This window comes from Crinia signifera, chromosome 19 (assembly GCF_055691185.1).
Source record: "Crinia signifera chromosome 19, ASM5569118v1, whole genome shotgun sequence".
In the NCBI taxonomy this organism is placed as follows: Eukaryota; Metazoa; Chordata; class Amphibia; order Anura; family Myobatrachidae; genus Crinia; species Crinia signifera.
This window is the reverse complement of record NC_139226.1, coordinates 50905044-50918530: the sequence shown is the minus strand read 5'-3', so window position 1 is coordinate 50918530 and position 13487 is coordinate 50905044. Positions and strand designations below refer to the sequence as shown.

The 13487-nt window shown below is 45.0% G+C and overlaps 1 protein-coding gene across 1 annotated transcript in view; it reads left to right on the top strand.

Moving 5' to 3' along the window:
* The window catches only part of SACK1E (scaffolding CK1 anchoring protein E), a 67148-nt gene that overhangs the window by 44690 nt on the left and 8971 nt on the right, over positions 1–13487 (top strand). The window lies entirely within an intron of this gene.

The following is a 13487-nucleotide window of genomic DNA, read 5'->3' as shown; positions in this document are numbered from 1 at the left end:
ACTGCAGGTGGGGCAGATGTAAAGTGTGCAGAGGGAATTAGATTTCGGTGGGGTTTTACTTCAAAGTGAGATCTATATTGCAGTGTAATAATAAAGCAGACAGTATTTACCCTGCACAGAAACAAAAGAACTCACCCAAATCTAACTCTCTCTGCACATGTTACACCTGCCCCCCCCCCCCCCCCCCCCCGCAGTGCACATGGTTTTGTCCATTTCAGAAGGAATTTGCCTTTACCAGTTAACCAGAATAAGGAACATTGGGGCAGATGTATTAAGCCTTTAACAAGAGATAAATGCAAGGGTGATAAGGAGAGATAAACGTCCAGCCAATCACCTGCTAACTGCCATGTTACAGGCAGTGTTTAAAAAAAGTCAGTAAGGAGCTGATTGGCTGGACATTTATCTCTCCTTATCACCCTTGCATTTATCTCTTGTTAAAGCTTAATACATCTGCCCCAATGTTTCAGATGTATAAATGTGACATACTGTAAGATGAAAAAGTCACAAAATTATTTGGTATTACAGGGAGATTTATTAAATCTCAGAGAGAGAGAGAGAGAAGAGAGAGAGAGAGAGAGATCAAGTTGAGAGGTTGCGCTAAACAACCAATCAGCTTCTAACTGTCATTTTTCCTGCATAACTTGTAAAATGACAGAAGCTAATTGGTTGTGTGGGCCCGTTGTCCACTTTATCTCACTCCAAGATTTAATCAATTTCCCCATGGATTTCTTGGACAAGATGAATTTGAAAATTTGTGCCGATAACCTTATATGCAGCCAGGTTATCTAATTCATAGCACATTTACACTTTACCTGAAACTCTAAAGATATTTAAAATTGAGTTGTCCGTGTTTGTATTTATTGGCTATTGGCTCTCATATGTTTTGCATAGCCAATAAGATAAATGCGAAAAATATAAATTTGCAATAAATATGGTAAAAAGAACATAGAAAATCTAAACCCTCACATCTCTAATTCATTCCAATATACCAAACTTTTATATTGATAAGGGTTAAGTTCCAAACTTGGAGAAACTGTAGCAGTTTACGCCTCATTACACTTTTAGTTGCAGAATCTCATTTTTCTGCAGTGGTGCACACAGGGGGGTTTCTGAGTACCCAGAAACCCCCCAGACAAACCATATTTTTAAAATGGAATTTAAGTCAGTCCTGTCGTCCACGATTAAGCCCTGCCCCTGGGAATTAGCCCCGCCCCTCTTTGAAACACCCCTGAATCTTGGGTTGTGAAGAAAACAGATCCTTGTTGGATGTTGCCACTTTGTATTTTTTTTTTTTCAACACAGTCCTCTGGGTTCCCCATGCTGCCAAATGCAGCTTTTTATTAGCAAATATACAAAGTTGCAACTTCCAAAAAGGATTATTACCGTACTATAAAGTTCAGCTTCAATAGCAGGACTTCATTGATAAAAAAAGGTCCTACAAGCTTATCAGCATGACTTGCTTTCTAATATGACTTACTATATTTTTTGAGAATATATTATTTCCCATGCCTCTATAGCAGGCATGTCCAAACTACGGCCATCTAGCTGTTGTGAAACTACAAGTCCCATCATGCCTTGCCACAGTTTTGATATTATGGAATGCTAAAACTTGTGTAGGTTTTGTTTATATGTAATATTTTATGATTTTATGTATTTCACATCTTTTTACCTAAATTAATACTATACGTGTATTCATGAATTTGTAATACTTTTTTTCATGAAGCATGTTTTAGTCTTTTATAGCTGATACAGCAGCGCTTTATTAACAGAAATTATTTTTCTGTAATACTGTATATATTTATGCATCTAATAGGACAATTCCCTTTAATTGGGAGCCTCAGCTGTGCCAGATTTTTATTAATTTTATCTCATTACCACCATCAGTCACCAGCGCCTGTTTTTCCTGTATGTTTGACTTTTGGTATTGCCGGCAATGATCTGAAGTCAATTAGCTGAAGTTTAGTTAAATATTGCGCCCCAAAAAAGGTGAGGCAGATTATTAGCAGATATTTTGAACATCTCTCACCGTAACATTGGCACTGAGATGGTTACTCCAACTATCCGGTATATACATTATATAGATAGATGATGATAGATAGATAGATAGATAGATAGATATTGGGGTGCTGGATCCCAAACAACAGGGCCTATCCACGACCCCCATAGAGGCAGAATAGAACCTGTGGTGAATGCAGCGAGTCACCCAGCCCGCAAGGTGCATTTTTGCACCCGCCCTTTTGTCGGAGTTGCGGCGGCGGGGATTCCGATGTCAGTATACTGACCGCCGAGATCACGACCGTCGGCCAATCATACCACACCCAGATATTATGTAAATAATTTGTGTATCTATTTAAACTTGTTTAATGGACCAGGTATATACTGATTCACCTCAGTCTCAAACCCATGCATCACTCCAAGCCTCTCTGGAAACCCTCCCTTGCAAATCCTGCATTTGCCCCTCACCTGGACCAAATGAAAGTATTCTCTGTAGCTCTAGATATCATTTTAGTTTATTTAAAGTGTCAATTGCCTAAAATAGGAAATTACGTTCCACCATGAGAAGAATCAAAATCATTACTCAAAGATTGTTTTGCATTTGCACAAATAATTTTCTACTACAATTTTGCTTATCTTTTCCTTTATATAATTAAACTAAAATACAAACTGTGGGGATAATTGATCTATTCCGAAATTATTTTGATGCAATGGATCCGACATGGTCTATTCAATGCACTGGCCAAATATGGATGTCAGATTTGGGCACTGATTGATGCTCAGCCGGCCTGTGCGGGGACCGAGTGATCACAGTGGCAGGTGGTGGCGGAAGGCGACGTGAGTTGGGATGGGGCCGGGTGAGCTGCTCTCCTGGCGGGAGGCAGTGGACGGGAGGATGATGCCATGTAAGCTGCTGCTGCTCACCTGGCACCGTCCTCCCTGCCTCAATCTGACATCTTTTTATGTCGGATTGAGATAGCTGGACAAAAGGTGGACAGAACCTTTGGGTTTTGGCTGTGTTTCTGTCAAAAGCAGGTGGAGTTGCAGCTATTCCGCCAATACGCCTTGTTTTTGGCAGGAAAAAACATTTCGAATTATTGAAAAAAGACAGCTGGCATTGAATAGGTCGGAATGGCTTCCAACCTATTTAATGCCGTGTTCACACTGCGAGTGTGAACAACACGGCTTTTACCTGGCTTTTAAATGTCGAGAGCTGCGGCGACGGACCCCCGTTCTCACTTTTAGGCAAATTCCTGGGTGAAGCAGTTCTACAGTAATTTGTCTTTTAACACTGGTTTTGTTGCAGTGTGAACGAGTCACCCTGTATCTGCATACCCAGATCTCAAACACGGATAAAAAGAAGGGTCGGAGACCTGTGTTAAAAGGCAAATTACCGGGTCGACATGCTAGACCTGGGAATTTGCCTTGAAGTGAGAACGGGGTTTTAGTCGAAAACTGCTGTCTTTTCGGCAAAACGGAAGTTTCCACATCAATTGAATATATGCCTGTGTGTCAAAAGGACAAATTGTCATTTGTTAGGAAAATCACTAGATGTAATAATCTTGTGTGTGTGTGTTTGTGTGTGGGTGTCTGTTTGTGTGTGTGAATACTTTCCATTTGTTTATTCTAGTAACCATAATGTGTGTATTTGAATTTAGTAGCACAAAGGTTCAGTGACTGAGAATTTCGATTGTGTTATTTTTGCATTTCACTTGTTACTTCCTTGTACACTGAAGCAGTTGGCCACAGTTCCGTACTGTTTATACCCAGCCATGATAATGATTTCGGTACTTGTGTATTATCATGGCGCCCCCGATTTCCATCGCAAGGCATTGTACAACCAAAAAATTGTGTCGCATCGCACACGATATGATCGCGATTGGACCCGATTTTAAGTTGTATGCCCCCCAGACCCGATTTTTGATTGTACACCCACCCTGATGGGTAATGAGTATGTTAAATGCCCCCCCCCCCCATTGTTAACGCCACCCCACTATCAATGCCAACCCGAAGCGTGGCGAGCGCAGCGAGCCCACGAGTGGCGGCGGTACGCGTCCTCCAACCTTTTCATACTCCCACTATCCACGTCGGCGTGGAGTTGATTTTACATAGTGAACCCGAAGCGTGGCGAGCGCAGAGAGCCCCGCGAGGGGACGTGGAATACGAGCCCGAAGCGTTGCGAGCGCACTCTATATAAAATCAACTCCACGCCGACAGTACTCAGAGGCGCGGCCCCGTGCGACCCCGATACATAATAGTCGTGACTATTATTATCGCTCAGAAGGCCCACACATTTCTGCTTGTGTGGTGGCCTCTGAGCGATCAGCCGCCCGAGTCCTGCCCGGCAGCTGTCATTCAGCCGCCATGAGCTCAGACGCCGGAGCGCATGGCATGGGAGCAGCATTTAACTTCAGTGATGGTGCGGTGGTGAGCACCCCGGCCCGAGTCCGTCCCCCCCCCCCCCCCCGGCATTGGCAGCACGGCAGGCACCCCAGCGGCTAAGAGGAGAGAGCAGGAAGAGCGCTCCCCGGGCAATGCACAGTACATGGAGCGGGAGGAAGCGCTGCTGCGGGACATCTCTGATACGGGGCATCAGCTGTGTGGCGAACAGAGCCGGCTCCTACCTGCAGGTGAGTGCACGGAGGGGGAGTGGGAGCAGCGTGGAAAGCACCACCAGTACCGCCCGGCACTGGCAGCACTCCACCTCGGCGCACCAGCGGCCGAGTGAACACTGTCAGGAAGGGAGCAAGGGCAGTGATGGTGCAGCACTATGTACTGTATGCGCTGGGGTGCAGCGCTATGTATGCGCTGGGGTGCAGCGATATGTATGCGCTGGGGTGCAGCGCTATGTATGCGCTGGGGTGCAGCGCTATGTATGCGCTGGGGTGCAGCGCTATGTATGCGCTGGGGTGCAGCGCTATGTATGTGCTGGGGTGCAGCGCTGGGTATGTGCTGGGGTGACAGTCGTGACAGATTTGAAATCTCCCGTGCTGAATCTCCCATTATGTATCTCTGATACAAATCTCTCTGTATGTGGCTCATTGTCTGAAATGAGCCACACGAGTGAAATCTCTTGTGCTGGATCTCCCGTTATGTATCTCTGGCACACATCTCTGCGTATGTAGGGCCCTTTACTCTCTAACTGCTGCTAATTGTAAATTTCACCCCAAAAATGTAACTTGATCATAAAGGCTTAAACTCATAAATTGCCTGATTTTTAGCTTTTGATAGTAATATAATTTACTTTGCTTTACCCTAATTTATGTTTGATAGCTTATTACTGGAACATATTTGGTTCATTGCAAAGGTCTCAGTGTACAACATCTACCTTATAAACGACACAAACATTTGCAGAGTACTCCTGTGGACGCAGTCTCCACATAACATGATTTGAAGATCTTGCTGGTAATATTGTCCACAATTGGAAGCTGAAGACCATGGTGAATGTGGAAATATCCATGGACCTCAGCTTTGTAGTGCAGATTCCTATTAATACCATTCCGTAACCTCATCAACTCTATTACTTCTGCTGAAAACGCTTAACTTGTATTAACTTGCGCTTCTGTGAAGGGTCTCATTCTCTGACATATTTCGAGTTATGATGATCATGAGTTTTTTTCTATGAAAACATCTGATGAGCGTTGCCTTGGTAGGTCGCATAGCTACGTTTCAGAGCTGATAGTAATGGCAGTTGATAGGTTTTGGTCACATCCAGTCTGGTTTAGCACTACTTAGTACAAGGGCGCAGAGTCTAACAATGGTCAGGTATTCACTTGAACCTCTGCAAGGATGTTTGGATTCTGCTGCTGAAACCCAGCAGGTAGTGTCCCTAAGGATAATAACAGTTCGAGTATCCCTTATCCGAAATACTTGGGACCATGAGCGATTTGAATAAGGGATTATTTAGGACTTCTGGATATTTTTATACTCACCTAGTTTAGAGGCATCCTCCGGCGCCCACAGGATCCCCTGGAGTACATGGTGTCCTCCAGCATCCAATTCCTGAGCATGATGTCACCCGCCCCATGCTTCATTGGGACCGGGAATGCTCAGGAGGTGGATGCGAGATGCCAGGGGAAGCATCTGAACCAAGTGAGCGGGGCGGCGAGGGGGAAAGAGTGGGGCGAGAGGGCAACGTACAGGCCGTGGGCGGATAAACAGAGCAGGTATATCACACATAATAAGGACGATACCCAACACTCCATGGAGTGGAGAGGTGAGCCAGTGGAGAAGTTGGCCCATGGCAACCAATCAGCTTTAAAGTGACATTTATCAAATGCATTCTATAACATTATATTTAGCAACTGATTGGTTCTCCAATGGCACACTTTTCCCTGCTTCATATATCTACCCCATTGAACTGTATTCTTCCTGACTGACCCAATCATGCATCTAACACTACCTGCTTTCTCTCTGAACCTCTAATACTGCTTCACACTGCAAAACCTGCTTTGACCCGGTTTTTGAAACCTTTCTTTAACCAGGTCAGAGCAAGTTTCACCCCTTTCATATTGCATGTTTTAAACGGTAGATTACTGGTACACCCCCCCCCCCCCCCCCCATTACTTGGCAGGGTGCAGGGAACCAGGCAGCAGGGTCCATGCTGGGGAGGAAGCAGGGTCCATGCTGGGGAGGCAGCGGGGTCCGTCCATCGAATGGGCAGTGTGTGGCGGGGTCCGGATGGGAAATAGTAACTGATCTCACATACGCTACACGGACCCCCTGCCCGCCAGCGCTACTGACCTGACCCTGCTGCCTGGATCCCTTCCCTGCACTGCCCAGGTAGGGGGTGGGGGATGATGCCTCAGTTGGGGAGGGGGGGCGGATGCCTCCGTGCATATCTAATGAGTGCAGTGCATATTTAATGAGTGGGTCCCTGCTAGGGTTACCAACTTATCCCTTTAATTAGGGACACATATTAATTACACAGGTTCTGTGGCTGGCTTTCACCTGGTTTAAACTGCCACACTTCAAGACTCCATTTCACCTGGTTTTAAACTGCCACAGAACCTGTGTAAATAATATGTGTCCCAAATTAAAGGGATGAGTTGGTAACCCCAGTCCCGCCCTGTGCATATGTAATGAGCGGGTCCCACTCATTAAATAGGCACTGCGCTGGGTCCCACTCATTAGATATGCACAGAGCAGGAACAATAGTGCTCATTGCTTAAGGGGTACCATTTCAGACCCGTTCAGACTGCCCAAAAAACGGACCCTGCTTTATTACCGTTTAGAAATACCGTTTTTCTTGAACCGGTAAAATCACTGTGGACCATTCACACTGCACTTATACCCGTTTCAAAACCCCCCAAAACGGCAAAATACAGTGTTATAAGTGCGGTGTAAAAGGGGTATAAGTCTTGTAGCCAACTTACCATCCATAATTCTCTGTGCACCTGTTCCCTGGCTAACAGCTGATCACACAGAGAATCTGCTTACAAGTGTGATAACGACTAGGCCTGTACATCTGGTGACATAACCTGAACATTTGATACCTGCACACTTAATACCTGCTACAAGAAAAAAACACACAAGAGACCTGGCGCCAATCAAATACTCAGTGCAATCACCTGATTGTCTGCTGCTTTCCAATTAGAGGGAGTACTCAGCTCACATTAAAATAGCTAAAGCTGGGTAAACATAGCACGATTTATCATTAACTATATGCACAAGCGTGCCTGATTCATGCATGTAGGTAAAGCTGCTTTACCTCCATACATGAATCAGGCCCACTCTTTGTAACGCATGCATGTACATACTGCAGAAAGCCTTGTGCATGCACAGTTGCAAATAATTACTCATCTTCTAGGCTGCACTGGGACTTTGGCCCTTATTCTGGTTGGTGCGGTAATATCCGCGTGCGTTCGTGCCGCCGATGTTTTGTGTCTGCGCATGTGCAGAGGCGTCTCTGCGCATGTGCGAGCGGGACGCACGGCCACATTCCGCATGAAATGTGTACACTACGAACAGGGGGTGGAGAGGGGTGTGAAGGGCTGTTTGGGCTCATTACCATATGTTTACACCCCGCGTTTCATGGGCGTTCCCATGCAAACGCTGGGCGTACGTATGGTAATGCGGCCGTGACGCACGTGTAGGGGGCGGACATATGACATTGCCGGATGTCAGCTGCCCGCCCAGATCCCTGCTTTTGCACGGAGAAATGCCCGTGTGGTCTGAGGTTGCGGGAGCTGCCTGGCCACTCGGTCCTGCATTCGAATGATGGGGGAGGTTCCCTGAGATGGAGGAGGTGTATTCATGATAAATACACGTGCGGTCCGTTCGGACAGCTTCTTACCGCATTCAGACGGAGTTGGCGATCCGTATGGAAGGCGGGGTTTAGGACGCACGGTGCTGGCCGCATATTTGGATCCGGCCGCACCGATCAGAATAAGGGCCTTTATCCCAATGGGACTTTGCAAGGTGCATGCATCAGAACTGTACAAACAAGTATGTGCCTCTCATCTACAGTGTACAGGCTCCGGGATTGTCTTTTGGCTTCTATAAGCTGCAGCCATAGCAGCCCATAGAAGCTGGGGGTATGCGCATGCACAGTACCGAGGAAAATACTGTGCATTTGCTGGTCCCTGTGCCTGTCATATGCATTGTACAGTGGTCAGGATCAGCAGGTGAGCATTGGCAGGGGGATGCTAGCATCACAGCCAGTGGCAGCGATGATGGCACCCCGGTGGTGTCGAGACTGGCGGTTGAGCGGTGGCGGGGTTGCTGAGACCAGTAGCTGAGCGGTGCAGGGAGGTTCCGGGACCAGCAGGATTGTGATTAGGGGAGCGCCAGCATTGCAGCTAGCGGCAGCCCCCCTCCTATAATCAGGTAGGAGTGGCCGCTAGTCCCAAACCTGTGATGCTATTGGCTGCTATACCTCCAGCTCTGTCCCCAAACCTGTGATGCTATTGGCTGCTAAATCTCCAGCTCTCCCATGCACTCCAGCTGAGCCGCTCCAACCTCCCAATGCTGACTGCCCAATCAGAGGAATCCCAGGAAGAAAAAAAATAGTAGTTCTGCTGCGGCTATGTATCAGCAGCAGGGTAGGACACTGCCAATAATGTGTTTTTTATATTGTTACAATTACTGAAGCTTTCAGAGAAGGTGGATTCACTCCAAGGTGAATTTTATAGTCTATAGTAGAATTAAAGATGTTAGTCTCATGTAATTCTCAGCTATGCGGTCCAACACGCCACCACGCTGAGAACTTTGTGCACCCCTGAGAGTCAGCTTTGGGATTTTATATTTTTAAATTCATAACAATTTCTCAATTATATTAAACAAAGCAATACAAATATAATTTCAAAAGAAAATAGGGTACTTATGTAGTATCTGGGCTGCCGATTTTTTGATTGTATGCCTTAAGTTAAGGGATACAATCAGATGCGATGCGATGCGATATCGCATCGCATCGCATCGCATCGCATCCGATATCGGATGCGATGACCCGATTTTTCCATAGGAATCAATGTTAAAATGATTCCTATGGAAAAATGGGTCCTTTTCATACCCCTACTATCCAAGTGGGCATGGAGTTGGATATAAACCTGTGGCGAGCGTAGCGAGCCACCGAGCCCGAAGCGTGGCGAGCGAAGCGAGCCCCGCGAGGGGACGGTATTCGTCCCCTCGCGGGGCTCGCTTCGCTCGCCACGCTTCGGGCTCGGTGGCTCGCTACGCTCGCCACAGGTTTATATCCAACTCCATGCCCACTTGGATAGTAGGGGTATGAAAAGGACCCATTTTTCCCATTGAATTCCATGTTAAAATGGACTCAGTCCATTTTAACATTGATTCCTATGGAAAAATCGGGTCATCGCATCGCATCGCATCGCATCGAATCGCATGGTCGCATGCGATGCGATGCGATCTCCCGATCCGACCCGATTTAGAAATCGGCAGCCCAGATACTACATAAGTACCGAAAATAGTACTAGTACAAGTTAAGAATATTATTTTTCTAAAAATATAATTAGTGGGGAATTAGTTATTTGTTTGAAGCCGGATTATGAAGTTCTTAAAGATCTGCATTATTTGTTCAGGTCATGTTATAAACACCTGGCGCACTTGCATTATGCACCTGGACATGATGTAAACGTGTGTAGAGATGGGGCGATCCGGGCAGCCGCCGATCTCAATTCGGGGTTCTGGCATTGGATGGCAGGGAGGGAGGGACGGCGCGTGTGAGCATTCAGAGAAATAGACTGTGCTGCACTTTGGATTCCGATGCTGCAGGCCCGCACATCAGGTGAGGGCAGATGCAGTCCGATTTGCACTAACTTGCTATCACTTTTGACTGTCTAGTTGAAATCGATAGCCCAAATCGCACCGTGTTTACACAGCTTTAGTCTACTGCAAACCTGGCAACCACGTCACTCCATAAGTTGTGTCTTTTTCTAAATACAAAATAATTTCCTGACTTATTTAAACCAAAAATGTTGCCATCATTTATTTCTAAAATCAAACTTATCTTTTTTTTATCTGGAGCGATGATGCAGTGTTCTTCGCTATGTAGTTTCCTCCCTTGTCTAATATTCCCTCCACCTTATTTCAATATTTACTCTGCAGGGCTAGTAGATGTGTTACTGTATAATGTTCAGTTGTTATTATTCCTTTTAGCACAATGCTAAATAATGAAAACCAAGGTGCAAAAACTGAACCTATTAAAGGTGTATTTTTTTTTCTGCACCAGCTTTCTGTTACCCGCCCCCGTACATGAGTACATTAACAGAATTCATATCTTACCTATTAGCATGGCTATCAAAAAGGGGAAGTAAAGTACAGTAATCCTTTTATGGGGCACTCATTGGACTGGTACTGTATCTAGGGGTACATTTAATAGAATGAGAGATTCAGGAAGTGAGAGATTTGGTGAGAAATCTCCAGTTTTTTTAAAGCAGCAATCATTTACACTGCAAAACCAGTTTGTTTCTGCAGTGTAAATGATTGCCGCTTTAAAAAAACTCGGGATTTCTCTCCAAATCTCTCATTTTCCGAATCTCTCATCCGATTAAATTTCACCCCTAGAATTATTTACATGGTCCTACAGGAAGTCATTTACAGACATAGAACTTACCTGATCCGAGGCGGCACCTGAGCAGTGTGATCCATAGCGCCATCTTTTCGGATCCAGAACGAGGCTGAATGTCATCTTCCCGCTTCTGTATTCTTGCAAGACCTGGACTCTAGATAAGTCCCGTTGATCTGTGCCATCTTCATTCCAGCAGTTGATTTCAGACTGCATGGATGTGTCTGTGTTGTCTGCTGAAAATGGCCTGCTAGGTTGCGGGGGGAGCTGCTACTATGGTTGACAACAACTATGGGGGCAACTACTAAGAATATACCATTATGGGGGCAATACACTGGGGGCACTACTAAGGGGGCTGTGTGGCACTACTGAGGTGGGCTACTATATGGGACTGCTGTGGGGGCCACTAAAAGGGGACAACTATGGGGCTTTTTGAAAAAAATCAAGTAAAAAATAGATTTTTCTTTATTTTTACTGCAGGGCTGCCCTGTGTGCCATATCAGTCCAGCGGTGCTGCCCTGTGTGCCATATTCGTCCATGGGTGCCCCATGTGTGACATATCAGTCTAGGGGAGCGGCCTTTTTTTTTAAATTAAAAGTAAAAAAATGTGCCGTATCGGTCTGGGGGCTGCTACGTGTGCCATATCAGTCAAGTGTTTGTGCCGCACACTTGTGTTGCTTAGCTTAGTCATCCAGCTACCTCTGTGCAACCTCTTGCCCTAAAAACAATATTGTGAGCTGTGAGGTGTTCAGAATAGACTGGAAATGAGTGAAAATAAATGTTATTGAGGTAAATAATACTGTAGGAACAAACAAAAAACTAATCCTGTCATTTTATCAGTTTTTATGATTTTCCCCCCCAAAAATACAGATCCAAAACCAAAACCCGATCCAAAACATTAACTGAGATCCAGATCCAAAACCAAAACACAAAACCAGGAAAGTGTCCGGTGTGCATCTCTAATTTTATTCAGTCTTATGTTTCCCTTTTGGTTAGTAATTTAATAGAGTAATACATCTTGTGGCAATCCCTACATAAAGAATTTTGTTAATGGCTGTATTTATTCAGGTTATTCCATTACACTCATATTAACCAAAATAAGTCAAAATCTGGTTATGTCACTGTTATCCTATAATATATGATCTGCTGATTCCGGTAGCGTCACCAGACACTGTTATATTGTATCAAGGTTAGAAACGTAGCTACAGGATCTACTTCTTCAATGTTGGTTACAATTCCACATCTTCTTCTGTTTCAATATTGTATCCTTGATATAGTTCCTTTATGTATATGGCTTATAAGTTATTTGAGGAATCAGATAATGTAATTTATGTTCCAGTAGAAACATATAGCAGTTTCTATTACATTAATTTGAAGGTTAATTTCTTATGAGTTTCTAATAATTTCTTCCACAAACATAGCCATACTGTATATGTCTCACTTGTCTGGTTATATGACGAGAGTAAGAGTGCATATCAGATTGAGCTTTATGCTTCCATTTATCATAGTTTAATTAGTTATGTCAGTGTTACTCACACAGTCACAGGTGTTATGCTGCAACAGATATTCAGGGTGAAATGTAATAGGTGTCGATTTTTTAGACATTTTTTTGGGTAAATCGCATGTTTTCCAAAATTTGCACATGTAATAGGGTGCGATTTGCTGTAAAAAAAAAATCACACTTTTTGCCGCGAAATCGCACATTTTGAAGCGGCGATTTTTCTGGCATCCAGATGTTTTCTCATTATAAAGTATCCAACTCGCAAATGTAATAGTGTGCGATTTTGGTAAACATTACCAGAAATCTCTCAAAAAATTTGACCAGGTTGTGACTGGCGAATTTGACAGAACCATGCACAAATTATTGTGATCTGTGCATGGTTCTGTCCAAAAAAATGGGTAAAATACAAAGAACCGTGAATAAAACGGCGTGGGGTCCCCCCTCCTGAGCATAAATAGCCCTAGGCTCAAAGAGCCTTTCCTGGTTTCATAAAATAATGGGTCAAACCGAGTAGGGTTCTCCTGGATTTTATAAAACCAGCACCAGACTCAAGGGCCAGTCCTGGTTCCCAAAATATGGGGGACAAAATAAGTAGGGGTTCCCCAGCCAATCATGGTCCAGGATTTCTTGATGCCGGACCATGATTGGCTGGTGGGCGGGCCTAAGTCCCGGTCAGGGGGCAGAGCCCCAGAAGTAAACACAACACCGGATCGTCACTACAGCGGTGCAGGGTTCCCGGAAAAGCCCTGAAGACTGCTGGTGAGTATAATTTCTATTCACAGGTACACACATGGATACTACTAGACAAGGGTACCGATGCTTTGTGGCAACATAGGTAAGTATTGGACGAATGGGCTCTGTGCGCAATAAAGTTTCACTGTCAGTGTGTGTGTGTATTTGTACTACTGTGGGACTACAAGCCATTTTTTGCCCGGCATGCTGGGACTTGTGGTTCTCCAAGTCCCT